Genomic DNA, 9,353 nt, shown 5'->3' with positions numbered 1-9,353 from the left:
GGGGTGGAGGAAGAGAAAAATGGCAAAGAAGTCATAAAAGAGTTGCACCCCACCTCCTCCTTCTCACCCAGGAGGTCCCATTGTTGGTGGGGCTGAGGGCACATGGGGGTGGATGGTGAGGGAACCGGGGTGAGAAGAGACAAAGGACAGGTCGGAGAGAGTCACAGGGGTCACAACCTCCAGCCTCCTCCTCCATACAGCCACTGAAACTCCGTATCAAACACAGAGATCCCATCATATACAATCACGCTCGCTCACAGCCAGTTCAGCCGGCGACCTTTGGAAGGTGACAGATCCTTTAAGAGGAGACGGTTTCTCACACATTTGAGCACACATGAACCTACAGATACTGAAGTGCACACATTGTGCTGTCAAACTGAAAAACTAACCTGTGCACGCATTGCAAACTTTGTTTCACAGCATCAGTCTTCTCTTAACCCTTAAAAGACAGAACTGCAAACCATGAAATTGGCAGAAAATTCATATTTTTTGAAAACTGACCTTCTATTGACCCCCCCCCCCAAAAAAAAATTAAAAATATGTATTTATTTGCATATATAAGTTTTATTTTGTATTACGTTTGCTACAGCAGCCATTTTTGTAGTTTATTGATTAAAAATGCACTGTCCAATTTCTATAGGTTTATTTATGCTTTTGAGGGGGGAGAACAAAGATGTAGAAGTCTCAAAAACTCACAAAAACTGATGTATCAAATATGACTGACTAGATGTTAAATACAAAGCAGTTCTGAAACCGAAAAAAATAATTTCACATTACTGCTTTGTATTACTTTTCTTCTTTTGTCCCTGTAGAAAGCAGTTTTTTTAATTTGTTGCACTGCTTGTAAAATTGCTTTTGCAATGCCAAAGCATCATCTGAGATATACTTACACTGAATTGCCCGATAACAGTGTAAGGTTAATCCTTCCAGAACACTTCACATCGGCACAAAAACTATTTAAGCTGAAAGCAAAGAGCACTTGACAGATAAATGTGGTTAGAGTGATTCTGCTATACAAACAAGTGGCGTTTCCTCTGTGACTCAGACTAGTTAAAGCCTACTGGCCTCTTCTTTCATTACCTGATGAAACTCAAGTTTTGGGTCTTTGGTTTGGGTTGGCACACACTCTGTGTATGATGGTCTGTTGCAACTAGTTTTGTGTTGCATTTGCAGGTGCTTGGGAAGTTATGTTATTGTGCTTGCAGCAGTGGATAGCTAGTTTTTGGCCTGGGCCTTCCTTACATCCATCCATAAGTGGGACTAATAAAGGTTATCTTATCTTATATATCCATTCTTTTAGGTGCTGGTGGGTGAACTGAAGCTGACTTTGGGCGACTCTGACCACCTGGTTCTCCAACTATTGGATGTGGACCCCATTCATGTAGTAGTATTTATTTATTGTCATTGTCAAGAACAATGAAATTGCGTTTGGGGCTTCCATACAACCCAAAAAAAAGAAGAAAATAATAAATACCCCTTAAAACCCAAGTGTACATATTTAACCCAGTGTGACTCCAATGCAATAAGACAATCCTTAGCAATAATGTTCGTAGAAATTCAGACAAAGACCTGAGAAACATGACAAAATACAACAATGCAACCCATTCAATATTATTGTACTGTGAGATATGATATCAGATATGATAGTTATCTATTTAAGAAAGAGGGGGGGGGCAGGAGGGGGAAGAGAATAAAGATATGATGCACCAATGCAGACCAGTTCATTGCTATTAAGAAGTTGGATATGGTTATTGTCCGTGAGAGGGGGGCAGAGAGTTCAGGAGCCTCACAGCCTGTGGATACAGGCTGTTGGCCAGTCTGGATGTTCTGGCCTGTATAGACCTGTACCTTCTCCCTGAGGGCAGCAGATGGAAAAGGTGGCGCGCAGGGTGATGTTGGTCCCGCAGGATACTGTGCACCCTCCTCAGACAGCGAGTGGGGAAGATATTACTGATCTCTGGCAGACTTGTTCCAATAATTCTGCCAGCTTCTTTCACCACCCGCTGGAGTGCTTGCTGATCGGCCTTGGTGCAGCTGGGGAACCATACTAGAAATCCATACGTCAGAACGCTGCTGATGGCACAGTTGTAGAAGTTCAACATCAGAGATCTGGGAATGTGTGCGCTCCGCAGTCTCCTCAGGTAGTAGAGGCGCTGTTGGGCCTTCCGTGCAACTGAGGTGATATGGTTGCCCCAGGACAGGTCCTCGGTCACAGTTACCCCCAAGAATTTAAAACTGCTCACCCTCTCCACCGCCTCACTGCCAATGAAGAGAGGCAGATGGTTGTTATGACCCCTCTTCCGGAAATCTACAATGATCTCCTTGGTCTTTTTGGTGTTTAAGACCAAGTTATTGTCGTGGCACCATGACTCTAGTTGTTGCACCTCTGTCCTATAGTTTGTCTCATCATTGTTGGATATAAGTCCGAGCACTGTAGTGTCATCTGCAAACTTAACAATGAGATTGGACGCGCAGGAGGAAATACAGTCATGGGTGAAGAGAGTGTATAGCAGAGGGCTCAGAACACACCCCTGAGGGGCACCGGTGTTGACCACAAGGGTGGAAGAGGTGTTCTTACCCACTCTGACACTCTGTCTACGGTTAGTGAGGAAGTCCACAATCCAGTTGCACAGAGAGGAGTTAAGTCCCAGTTGGTGGAGTTTGGGGCGGAGTTTGTATGGCCGGATGGTATTAAAAGCCGAGCTGTAGTCTACAAAGAGGAGCCGTGCATAGGTGTTCCTGTGTTCCAAGTGCTTCAGTAATGTGTGCAGCACTGTGGCGATCGCATCCTCGGTTGACCGGTTCTCCCTGTATGCAAACTGGTGCGAGTCCAGGGATGCAGGCCTAGAGACCAGTCTGCAACCTGCTGGTAACCACTGGTTGCCAAAGGAAGTGTGTATTCATGAAAACTGTTGGCAAGTGTTTGCTGGGAGTTGCAAATTGAAATTGGTCCCTGTGAGCAACAGAATTTTGAAATTGGTCGTGTACTTCACAGGAAGCCGGTGCAACAAGTTAAGAATGAGTGAAATATGATCATGCTTTCATGCATAAATCCAAACTAGATGTAATGAAAGCATGAATGGCTTTCTTTTGGTCTTTATAGAAAGAAATTAACTTGAGAAATTAACTAACTTTAGTTAGAAGTCCTAACTGAAGAAAGTTGAGTTTAACCTGAGGTCTATGAAATAATGCCAGGGGCACAAGATCTGAACGGATAGTGGATAATGAGTTTGAGAAAATGTTTTGAGAGCAGGTTAAAAAATTTTCACATGAGTTGTAGCCAGGTATAAGAGGAAGGTAAATTTGGGTATCGTCTGCATAAAAGTGGTACGCAATATACATTTTTTAAATATCGGCCCAAATGATATGTGTAATGAAAACAGGAGATTACGGGGTGGTGCTGGTGGTGGATCCCATCTCTGAAAAGTAGTACACTGACCAGCCTGATGTTATCTAACTGCTGGGTAAGCATGCACAAAAAGATACCTTAATTTGGCAATGATGCCATTTTAAGAACAGCAGTGTCATAACAATGACTCTTTAGAGACAAATGTAACTTAAACTCAGCGAGTAATTTAAACTTTTTCACCTTTAAATCTTTTTTTCATTAATTTCACATTTCAAGTCTTTCATCTAGAGGATCTTTTTTCTTTCAGCTGCTCCCTTTAGGGGTGGTCAAAGCAGATCACTTGCCACCTTATCCCTTCCATCCTCCTCTTTTTCATACCAACTCTTTGCATATCCTCTCTCACTATATCCATGAATCTTCTCTGTGGTCTTCCTCTTTTCCTCCTGCCTGGCAGCTCCATTCTCAAGGATTCAAAATACAATCAAAACAATGTTTAGGGATTACTTTAGTGGAAACCTTTGAAATTTATTTGATTTCTTCTTTGTATTACATTGTATGAAACTTGGCCTAACTCTGTGCCGTGTGTTCCAGAAGATTCTCCGTATAATTCCTGCTAAACCAGGATTTGCCAGGCTTGGATACACAGATAGAGGCAAGAAACCTTGAGAGCTGAATCTGTAACTCTTTTTTTTTTTTTTTTATCTTAAAGCTGTTCTACAATGACCGTCCTGGATGGGAAATAAACAGTTTCTAATGCACAGGAGACCAGAGGCTGGATGGCATCCATATCGATTGTAAATCCCTGAAAAATGGAAATGCCTTGTGATCAGAACACCTTGTCTGACATTATTTTCCTTCCTTGTGCGTCTCTGTGTTTTGTAATGTGAGTACTGGATGTGGAAAATGTTGAGTCCTTGCGTTTCTTTCAGGTTTTGCGATTGCTTGTGATAGTTTGTGCTTCGGGCGAGTTAAAAGCAGCTTTCGAAGCAGCTCACAGAGGCTTTGATGATGCAATAGGCTGATTCACCTGTGCTGCATTCACAATAGCGTTACAAATGTATGGCTTATATGTGTCCAAATTCTGCTTTGTTGCATTCAAAGTTAAACACGTTTTCTTCATTTTCTTAAAGCAGTACCTTCACAGCACAAAGACTGTCAGCTTTTTTTTTTTGCTTTTTTTTTGCCGTGTAGTCGAGGCAGGGTGTTCGCCAGGTCACTGAAGTGGCTGGGGAGAGTGCAGGATAATTGGGGCTATGTTGGATCTAGTGTCTGTAGCACTTCAGTGCTGGGGGTCAGGGACCTGAAAACACTGGCTCAACAGTTACCAATCATTTCAAACCCCCAGCTGAAGAAAAGCATCGTGGGCCAGCTTTCTCTCAGGGCCACGGCCTGTGGAGGTTCAAAGGGACGGTGAAGCTTGCAGGCCTGCATGCGTGTGTGTGTGTTTGTGTGTGCGCACTGCTTTTGAAAGGGAATAAGAGCTCTGAGGCCAGAAGCTTGAACAATTAGAACAATTTTACTCCACTTTCACTCCCTCCCTCTATCTCTTTTTCACACACACACATAGACACACAGTCTTTAAAAGTCTAAAGCAACTTAGTGACCCACCAGTCGTCTTCAAATTCAATGGAACGGGATAGCTCTAATTATATGGCATAACAAATTATAATCTACAAATAACAGGTATACTTCAAGCCACTATCGTACATTTACAATATTATACTGTCAAATGGCAATCTGGATAATACTAGCTAGCCAGGTGGTGTAACAATGTTTTCATAGCTGAAAGTTCTGCACCTCAACAGAACGGGCACTAACAAAAAGCAAAGGTAGAGAGTCTGGAAAAGCACCAAAATAACTTGTTATGAGTGCCGCGCGATACGGTAAAAGTAAATACAGGGCCAGTATTGCCAATATCGGTACTGATACTTTTATACTTTAAAGCGAGCCTCTGTAGGGGAGAGCAGTGACTTAGTCAAAACAACCAAAAGTATTCTGAAACTGGCTTTTTTTGGAGAGCTGGAACATAAATGTGTCTGTCACTAAAGCACTTTGGGTCATCTTCTGTTGTTTAAATGTGCTACAGGATATAAATAAACAGATGTGACAGTCAATGCAAAAAGGTTCAGACATAGTGCATGTTTGAGGTATATTTTTTCATATGCAGAAAATGATTTAACACAATTCATTGGGCTACATGCTAAAGGATGTAGAGGATACAAACAAAGTAGCAGTATCTATCCAAAATAAATACCAGCATTGGTATCGATACTATCAATATTTGCATCGATCCGCTGGAACATATACCTCCTTAAACGTCCCTCAATAAGAGGAATAGTCATTCTTCTCTACCGACCAGAGGTGGTCAGGTGGTTCTGACTAGTCTCTGGGCATACATGAATGGGACATTTAGCAATCAATTTCATAGCTGCCAGCAACCACTCACCAACCGGTTGGAGACCACACATTTTCCCCAAGCAACCAGTGGTTACTCGGTTTATATTATACTTATATGAGCAGCACTTGGTGACGGTGGGGAGTTTCTGCTTATTCATTTTATCTTACACCTGCTATATTATTGATTGTTTAAGATTCAGACCCCAGACTTCTCATTATTACACAGCCTCTCCCTCAAAGGCTCCTCCTTCTATCACACATTAGACAATACGTTTAACTTCTGATGATATTCACCAATTTTCAGCGACTGGGAATTAAAGACACTCTTGAGAGTAAAAGAAGAGTAACATTTAAATTTAGTGGTGCGGTTCATGTTTAAGCTAAACATTCTACCGCCACAAAAAAGCAATAAAAAGCAAATTTCAAAGCCATTTTGCCCCGTCTTCGCTGTGCATGTGCTCCCAGGCGGGGGTTTACCAAGGAACGACCCCCAACCAGTCCCCCGCCCTAACTTTTCCTTCCTTTCCTCTGCGTAACGCTGTGGCCACAGATTGTGTGGAATGCAATTAGAGCGCCTAAATTAAGTAGTAATGGAGAACCAGGTCTCCCTACCAGTGTTGCCCTGGCAACGAGCGCTCACAACACCGCCTCTAGTAGTTTTGCTACTTTATCTGCAAAATGCACAATTGAGCTTTAAACCAGCTCTCTGTCTGCAGGAGGCAGGCAGGGCAGAGGATAAAGGATGGGAGGGGAGACGGTGATTGGGAGTGGGGGGGGCGAACAGCTGCGTGCTAGGAGGTTCCTCTGCATCTTGTGATATTGCCGGCCGTCAAATATTTATTCCACAAACTGTCTAATGCGGCATGATGCGCTCACCGTGTGCGGATGAGGGCCAGATTTCAAAGACCCCCTCAAAGGATGACGTGTGTTCGGCGAGCTTTGATTGCGCGGCTCCCCCTCCAGTCGCAGCGCGACGTGACAGAGAGGAGAGAGGCTTCACTTTGTAAACAGCCTGTAGTCACAGGGCCTTGTTGACTAATGTGACAAAAGCTGTGTGAATTGTAGGCACGCAGTGGATTTTCATCAGGAAGCGCAGATTTTAGGAAATGGGATTAAAGTCGAGCGAAGGTGCAATCACACCTGCAGACTTCAGTCTCGGCAGAGAAAGTTTACTTTGTTGCATTCTTGCAGTCGGCTCGTTTAGGCTCACACTTCTCAATTTACAGGTGAACAAGGACTTGTAAAACTCACGTGAAGTATTTGACATAGAATTAGACATTCTTGTCTCTCGAGGTGAGACAAGGTTTTGGCAGCAAAAGAAGTTGAATAAATTATTTGCTGACACAGTTGAGCTTTTCTGGTGTTTAGCTAAAAGATGCCTGCAGTAACTTCCACTCGATAAAAACTAGTGCGATTATGGTGGAATAGCTTATCTTATACTGGGCCTCAGTGTTCCCCCTTATGGTTTCTTCTGTTTGCAAAAAGCCAGTTTAGCTTTTCTCCCCTTAAGTGAACTTTATTCTGATTGGATGCCCCTCACAAATTGTTTTGAAAAGCAAGTGGGTGGGGCTTCTCTGCCCCAGTTAGTCCTACAGAGATACCCTCACACATTATACAGCCTCTAAAGCCAACTGTCTAAAAGGTCTAGCAGAGGATGGCTTCGATCCATAAACTTCTGGGTTATGAGCCAGTTATGCTGCGCCACTCTGCTGAAAAATCACCCCAGGTGGGATTTGAACCCACAATCCCTGGCTTAGGAGGCCAGTGCCTTATCCATTAGGCCACTGGGGCTAGACATGCCCTTTAAACACACTGTGATTGTTCAGTGTACAGCTGGTATATTGTGAATAGCAGATGAATGGAGAGCTCAGAGAACAGCACAGGAGCTGTGCTCTCAGCTCCACTTTGTTTGAGCGTCATTTCTGTTCCTGTGGAGACTCATGAAACCTCACAAGGACCAGGGAGAAACTAAGATTTTTATAATTAAATATTAAGAAGTTTAACTTGGTACTAGCAAGGTATACTAAAGTGCATGGTGAGTGCACACATGACAGAAAACTAGAAAAAGCTTAATAAGCCCACTTTAAATTTAGCATATAAACAACTGAGTGAGACATCACTCCCATCCTGAAACACCTCCCTCTCTTCACCCATGTCTCAAACACCACACATGATCTGCGTAGCTGCACTACCTTGGACAAGACAATTTTATAAAGTTTTTCACAGTTAACCTGACCCACAAAGACTGTCTTTAAAGTGGATTTCCACTCAACCATGTACAGTCCCTCAGTTTAAGTTCACGGGAAGCTAAATCAAACCCTGTGTACTGGTAGAGTGAGCCACATGGAGTTAATGGAGAGAATATGACCTTACATCTGCCGCGTGAGCAAATACATAACAGGTGTGTTCTGTATTATTTACCTGCCAGTCAGTTTTGAACCAAGGATGCACAATACAAGTCCGGTTGTGTTGAAAATCAGATTTAAGTTAAGATAACTGGGCCACCTTGTCGCCCTCGGGGCCTCAATCCTGCAGATGTCAGTGTAGGTTCACATCTGCATACAAATGCACAAACTTTTTTTTTCCTCTCCTTTTACATTTCTCACACAACAGCTGTGTGCATTTAAAGATGACCAGGTGCCACAGATTTTTAATTTAGATGGACACAGACACACACCATCAAACAGAAACACAGGCCAGAGTGGGCAGGACGCACAGGTGCTGTGCAAACTTCTGACTGTAGCTGTGCCAAGAGGATGTCCCAAACACAGAGAGAACAAGCGTATGGCCCACACATGCTGAATAGTGTCTTTCACTAAAACAGCCTCTCTGCAGAAGACAAAATATTTCAGAAGGGAATCCATGTGTTTTTACTCACGTGGAAACCATTTTTCTTTGTTGGTAATTTGTACTATTAAAAAAGAAGAGGGGGTGGTGGGGGGTAGTATTGCATCTGAAAAAATGACTGGACACATTTGGAGCAGCTGGGTGGGTTGTGTACTGTGCAAAGGTAAAGTGTTTGAATGAATGGGTCTGAGTGACTGTGCTGTTGCTAGACTGCATTTTTGAAAAGCAGTGATTTTTTAAAGCAGCCATAATTTATTTACTGGGCTCCAAACTGGCCCCAAGCTGTCCTTTGTTGTAATGTTAGCTCGCCTGCTATCCTGGACAAACAGCTGCCTATCTAACATGACAAAGCAATGCTTACTATGAATACGTTTATCATCAAAACTCCCGGGTGGTTATAATTTCGCTTGTAGTTTAAGTACTTTAACAGCTACAAACTAGCCACTGAGGCAGCCCAGCTAATCGATAAATAGCTGACATTAGCTCAGTTATACAATCCTGTGCAAAACTAAGCTTACCCCATCATTCATTAGCTTGTACACAGCAAATCCAGCATGTCCAAATTAACACTTTCGGATTTGATTTCAACACTATTAAAGTGTCTATATGGGTCCACACCAGAGAGTGTTAATTTAACTCTTTTTGGAGAGTTGGTACGTTAACTCTGATTTAGTGTTAAACACCAAATCTGTCTGGAGTTGATAATTTAACACTTGGTGTTAAGAGTTTATATATTAACTCTCAAAGAGTATTTTAGTTT

At 42.8% G+C, this 9,353-nt stretch overlaps 1 non-coding gene across 1 annotated transcript; it reads right to left on the bottom strand.

Moving 5' to 3' along the window:
* Positions 1-7,464: 7,464 nt before the first annotated feature.
* Positions 7,465-7,537, bottom strand: trnar-ccu. Its single transcript has one exon. It is a non-coding gene; the product is annotated as a tRNA-Arg (tRNA).
* Positions 7,538-9,353: the final 1,816 nt, after the last annotated feature.

This window comes from Haplochromis burtoni, unplaced genomic scaffold (genome assembly GCF_018398535.1).
Source record: "Haplochromis burtoni strain Fernald_Lab_line unplaced genomic scaffold, NCSU_Asbu1 Contig_38, whole genome shotgun sequence".
In the NCBI taxonomy this organism is placed as follows: Eukaryota; Metazoa; Chordata; class Actinopteri; order Cichliformes; family Cichlidae; genus Haplochromis; species Haplochromis burtoni.
This window is presented reverse-complemented; position numbering and strand designations above follow the sequence as displayed.